A 6,000-nucleotide genomic window follows, 5' to 3' on the forward strand; every position below is an offset into this window, starting at 1 on the left:
GCTCAAAATGTGTTAAATCTAAATCAGACAATGTCAAACTTCCGAAAGATGTGGAAGTTTGACATTGGAAAACAAAAATTTAAAAGAAAATGAAAAACAACTTCAAAATAAAAATTTTAGAAAAAGAAGATGTTTTTTGGATAAAATTAGAAAACAAAGTTTTGAAAGAAAAAGAAACAGAATTTCAAAGTCAAATAAAAGTTTTAGAAAATGAAAAATCTGTTTTAGATAAAAATAAAATTGAAAATGAAAATGCAATAAATTCTCATCTTGAGAAAATGACTCAACTTGAAAATGAAGTTGAGTTTGCTAAAAATAAAATTGGTGAGTTAGAAAAGAAATTGAAAGGTTTTGTGACTTCGTCAGTATTGTTAGATCAGATATGTCCAAAACCTATCAATGAAATTCCAATAAGTGACAATGTCACAAATTATGACAAAGTCATAATTTAAGATTGTGATGATAAATCTGATGATGAAAATGAGAAAAAGAAAATATTTTTGAAATTAAAAGAAAAATTTCAAGAAACTGTTTTACAATCTACTGAAAGAGGTGAATGCTCAAAGCAAAAATCTGTTCAGAAGAATGTAGAACAAAAACAAAATGTTAAAAATTCGAAAAATTTTCAAGACAACAACAAAAAAAAAATCATCAGTTCAATCATCCAATCATTATAAAAAACCACAAAAAGTTGAAAATCAAAACTCACAAAAAGTTGGTAATAAGTGGTGCAGGTTTGACCACAGTGCTCAAAAGTCAAATCAAATTCACAGGAGAAGTCAAGATTACCACATGGCCAAACAATGTCACGATCTAAGTGTTTGGTTTGAAAGTGGTGAATGGTATGATAACAGGGTGTGCTACAAATGTGGTTTTCAAGGACACATTGCTGTTAACTGCCAGAGTAAGAGTTTTGAAACAAGAAGATGCTATGAATGTCAAATCAGAGGTCATATTGTCAGAGATTGCCCAATGAGATCAAAGAGAAGATCGAGGGCTGAATCTCATAAAATGGTAAAGGACTCAGTCAAAATTGAAGAAAAGCCCAAAGAACAGAAAGTGAAACTTTCACAAGGGCAGAAAGATAGACTGAGAAAGAAAAGAAAGAAAGCGAGGGAGTATCTTGAAAAGATTTTGTCCTCGGGTACAACTGGTGATTCAGATGAAAGTTTTGATGAATCGGTTTGCTCAACAAAAAATGGTCAGTCAGGCAAAACGAATTCATCAGAGACAAATCTGATGACAAAAGAGAGGATAAAGAATGAAAAATTGACTAATCAAACTGATAAAAAATCAAAGAAAGTTAATTTTTCGGATAAAATCTTTATCAAAGTTTTTGAGTATAAAAGAAACTGTGAAAGGTTGTTCATGTCACAGGTTGATGAATTTGGAAAACCTAAATCCTGTGTGGATTGGGTTTAAATCAAGGATGGCGATGAATTTGTTTTCTTGAAAGCAAAAGAGCCATCTTCTGGCAATGAATTTGTTTCTTCGGAAGCAGAAGAGCCATGTTCGGGCGAGGAATCTGACTCATCAAAGTCAGAGGAGCCACAAATTGAGGTAAAAAGTGATGATTCCGTGTCGACAATTGATGATGCAAACTTTCCATCATTGTCAAACGGAAATTTAAAACAAAAAAATTGGTAAACCCAAGGTTCATCAGGCTTGGGTGGATCTTTTTAAATAAAAATCCGGACTTGCCGGAACTCCCAGGTTGGTAATTGGGGAGTAGGAATCGGCATCCTTCTTGAGAAATTCACATGTTGGTAACTGTGATATTCCGACTTACAAGTGGTTAATCAAGGACATTAAGTTGTACTTGTGTTAACTTTCTTACAAGTGGTTAAAGAAAAGAAAATTGAACCTACAAGTGGTTAAGAAAACAATGTGATGAAATAAACCCCATGTTTGTGAAATGACAAACAAAACTTATTTTCCGGAAAAACCATTTTGATTAAAACAAACTTAAGTGTTTTGAAATCATAATGGGAAAATGTTTTGTTGTAAGGGGGAGTTCTGATTGTTTATGCCAAGAGGATGGAGAATTGAAGCTTGAAACATCAGTTTGTCACTTTATTTTTATAGATTGTTTTTCAAATTTTCCTTGAAAATCAAAAACTGAAACATATTTTTGATTTTAGGGGGAGTAAAAATTTTAGAAAAATTTTGAAAATTTGAAAAATCCAAAAACATTGAAAAATTCAAAACGAATTTTGTTGTGAAAAGAGGAAATGATAGTACATCAGTGGACTATCACAACATGCTAAAGAAATGTAAAGTCAAAATGATTTTAAACAAGTCTTACTAATGATGTACCAGTAGGCTTCACACAGTTAGTAAATTGTTTTCGGGATATAAACCTAAATATCAAAACTTGCTTATCTCGTGGGGAACATCTCTCGGATATATGGGTAACCCCCGAAATCTTGTTTGAGAGATTGCCTGATTCTGAGATATTAGGTCTTTATACTGTTTAATATCTGGGGTATTATACCTGGTCTTCTGATATTGTGGAAGCAATGGCCTATACCTTGTATAATACTTTAATGCGCTTTTAAAGCTCTCCCTCTGCTAATAAAATTGAAAAAATATCGAAAGATATGAATCAGTAGCAGTTGAAGAAAAGATTCCCTAAAGGGAACACACCGAAGGTCGAGCCTTCATCTCTTTGATCGAACGGTAGTTCGTACCTGAGCTCTCAAGGTCTTGCACTAACCCGAATACAGATATCAGATTGGTATACCCACCTGTAAGACTGAATCTAGGGAATTTTGATACAGGAGTTTATTATGAGGTGGGACACATGAGTAAGTTAGTCTTTAAAACACTAATTCGTATTTCGAATCAATTGAAACATGTGTAGAAGTTTAAGTGGACAACAATACTGACAATCAGAAGTGAATTTGTTTAAGATTTAATGATTAATCAAGATCAATGGTGTTGGTGATATGTCTTAAAAATTGATATGATCCTCTTACACAAACTCACAAAAATATTATCTATAAATATTTCTTTACTGCTTTTCATTAAAGACAAAAATCCAAAAAGAATCTGTTTTAGCATCAATTTTTGATAATACAAAAAGATTTTCGACAACTGATATTGAAAAGCTGATTTTCAAAATTCCAAGTGCTAAACATGATGAACAACAGGGTTGGAGAGTTTGTTTGAGATGTGAAATAATTTTTGAAATGATTAAATGGTTCATTAATTTGAATCAAAATTTTGAAAGTTACAAATTCAAGAAGCTTATCAATGTTAAAATTGCTTATTTTACAAGTGGTAGAGGATTGTGCAGGTTAAAGCCAGGTTTCTGATCCTGTTGCTACAGAGAGCCAGGAGATGTTTCACATCCTATGAAAGCCTGAGCAGAGTTTGAGCCAGGATACGATCTTAAGGCAATAGCGAATTCCAGACTGCAATCCCAGCTTATCGATAGGGGGAGTCTGAAGATGTTAGAGCCAGATTCAGATCCTGGAACAATACTCAAAACAGAAGCTGTTAAATGCTGAAGAATTTATGAAATCAACATTCAAGGGGGAATACAGATTCTGGAAGTGAAGAGAGAAGATTGAGAGTATTTACAATGGAGAATACTTTGGAGAGAGCTTGAAGACTGATAAAGACTGAAGGGTTGACATACTAAAGACTCGACACTGAAGACTTCGTCAACATCCAAGGGGGAGTCTGTTGGTGCATATGTCTGTCGACTTCGTCTTGTATTGAGTCTTGTAGTTAGAAATGATAGATCAGGGCACAATGTACGAGAAAATAGGTTTATAGGTGAAACAGGCCATTTCGCACGAAATGGAGGAACCATTTCGTACGAAATGGACATTGTCCATTTCGCACGAAATGGGCATTCCCATTCCACACGAAATGGCTTGCCTATAAATACTTGTCCTGTCATTTCATTTGTAGACTTTGTGATTCCGGTGCCGAGGTGCTGCCGAAGTGTCTCTAGCCTGTAAAACACTTTCAAATCAATAAATAAGACAATTAATGTGTATATCAATCTCTTTCAAAGTCAATACGTTTGTTTCCGCCTCTCGTATTGATTGAGAACTCTTCTGAACGACTCGTCTGGTCGTGCAAACGATCCTACAAATCTTTCTTTTGTATGCATCGTCTTACACCCATCGGCGTTAAGACCTATATTCTTTAGTATCAACCATTTTCTAATTTTTCTCATAATACTTATATTTGTTTGTACGTTGTTTCTAACTAAAACTGAATTTTAGTTTAACGTTTTTCTCTTTATCATGTGTCAATTAATCATATCGAGAAGTTGAAGACAACAATTATTCTTTTCCGTTATTTTATTATGCGGGGAATCGTATCCAGTGCCATGCTTTACCCCAACCGTAGGTTCTTTTGCTAGGCCTTGTAGGTTATTTCTTTAGGCTTTCACCCTTTTTTGGTTTATTTCTTTCTATTGTTGAAATGAGGTTCATTTAGTCTTTTAAACCCATACTTTTTTATAATCCCTAAGGTTATGATGATCTCGTAGATCATCTTTTGCTTATGGCATTTCGTATTCTTATAAATACATATTTGATGTCATGGTATCCCCTTTCACGTCTAAAATTCGTTTATTTCATTTTTTTTGGATCCTATTGACTTCACTGTCGTCTAAGGCTACATTCATTTTCTCTTTGAACTAATCTTCCGAATTTATGACTTCCTACGTCATTTATGCGTCGGTTTGTTTTCCACTCATCGTTATCCGGCTCACACATTATTTAGTAAAAACCCGTTACCCGGGTTCTTTTATGTTAATGTTTTAATGCTCTCGTTGTCTGGTTTGTGTTTTCTTATTTATATTCTCTCAAGACCCATTACATGAGTTTGTTAATATTTTTGCGCTTCGATTAATGGTTTGCGCTTACTTGCACTATAAAGTGTTATACTTTATTATTAAGCATTTTATTTATCTGATTCGAACACTATCTCCCTTTGTTAGTGACCCTTAGATCCGTCTCTTTTATCAATGTCCCGAAGGTTCATTTCTTAAGGCTTATTTGGTAAAACCACTTCTATTGTTATACGGCTTTTGAGGTATACCCGTTTTCGTTCCAAGATTTTTAATACCTTTATTTTACTAATCCTTTATACACAACAGTGAATAATACGTATTACCCATTTAGCTTCTTTCTCGAGGATATTTCTGTCCGAGTATTAATTTCTCATTTTTGACCTTAATCCATTGTAAAATAACAAAATCAATTTACTTCATTTTATTATTCCATATCGTTGTATGGAATTTGTCCACATCGTTTATTGATATAAACGATGTTTCTACGTGTTTTATTTAGTTTTGACAAGTATATAACCTTGTCTTCTCCGTTTACTACTATTACAAATCCCGGGTTCAGGTGTAATTACACTCCTTCCTAATACAACATTTGTTCACTTCATTAAGTTCCCGGGTTCGAGTGTGCGCGCACTCCTCCCCATTATGACATTTATCTTTCATTGCATTCCCGGGTTCGAGTGCACACGAGCTCCTTCCCATGTTCGCCATTTATTTTTTTATTTATAATTATATATTTTTAACATAATACACTCATTTCACCAACCATATATGCCCATATGCAACTATTATTCATCAAGTGAGTTTTTACATTCCACTTGTCTTATCGTAATTTAGAACGTGTACCTCACTGCTACTCGCCCTGACGTAATCCATTGTCTCAAATCATCACTTGATTTAGATTCTTTGCTGGCATGTTCCCTGTCATGCCTTCGAACACTAGACATCTCGAATCTGAAATTTTTATATCAATTGTTAAACATTTCATTTTGCATTATTTACATCTTTGCCTTGGTTTAGCCAAGCTCACCGCTTGCTTAAACCATCTATGTTTAGTGCACTTTCCGGGTTTGAGTGTGTTAGCACGCTCTTCCCGTGCATATCAAATCAATTTCTTTTTTCTAATATTCTAATAAAATCTACTAAATGACTAATTCTTACCGGATGTTTGATCAAGCTTGAACCGA

This window comes from Helianthus annuus, chromosome 5 (assembly GCF_002127325.2).
Source record: "Helianthus annuus cultivar XRQ/B chromosome 5, HanXRQr2.0-SUNRISE, whole genome shotgun sequence".
Lineage (NCBI taxonomy): Eukaryota > Viridiplantae > Streptophyta > Magnoliopsida > Asterales > Asteraceae > Helianthus > Helianthus annuus.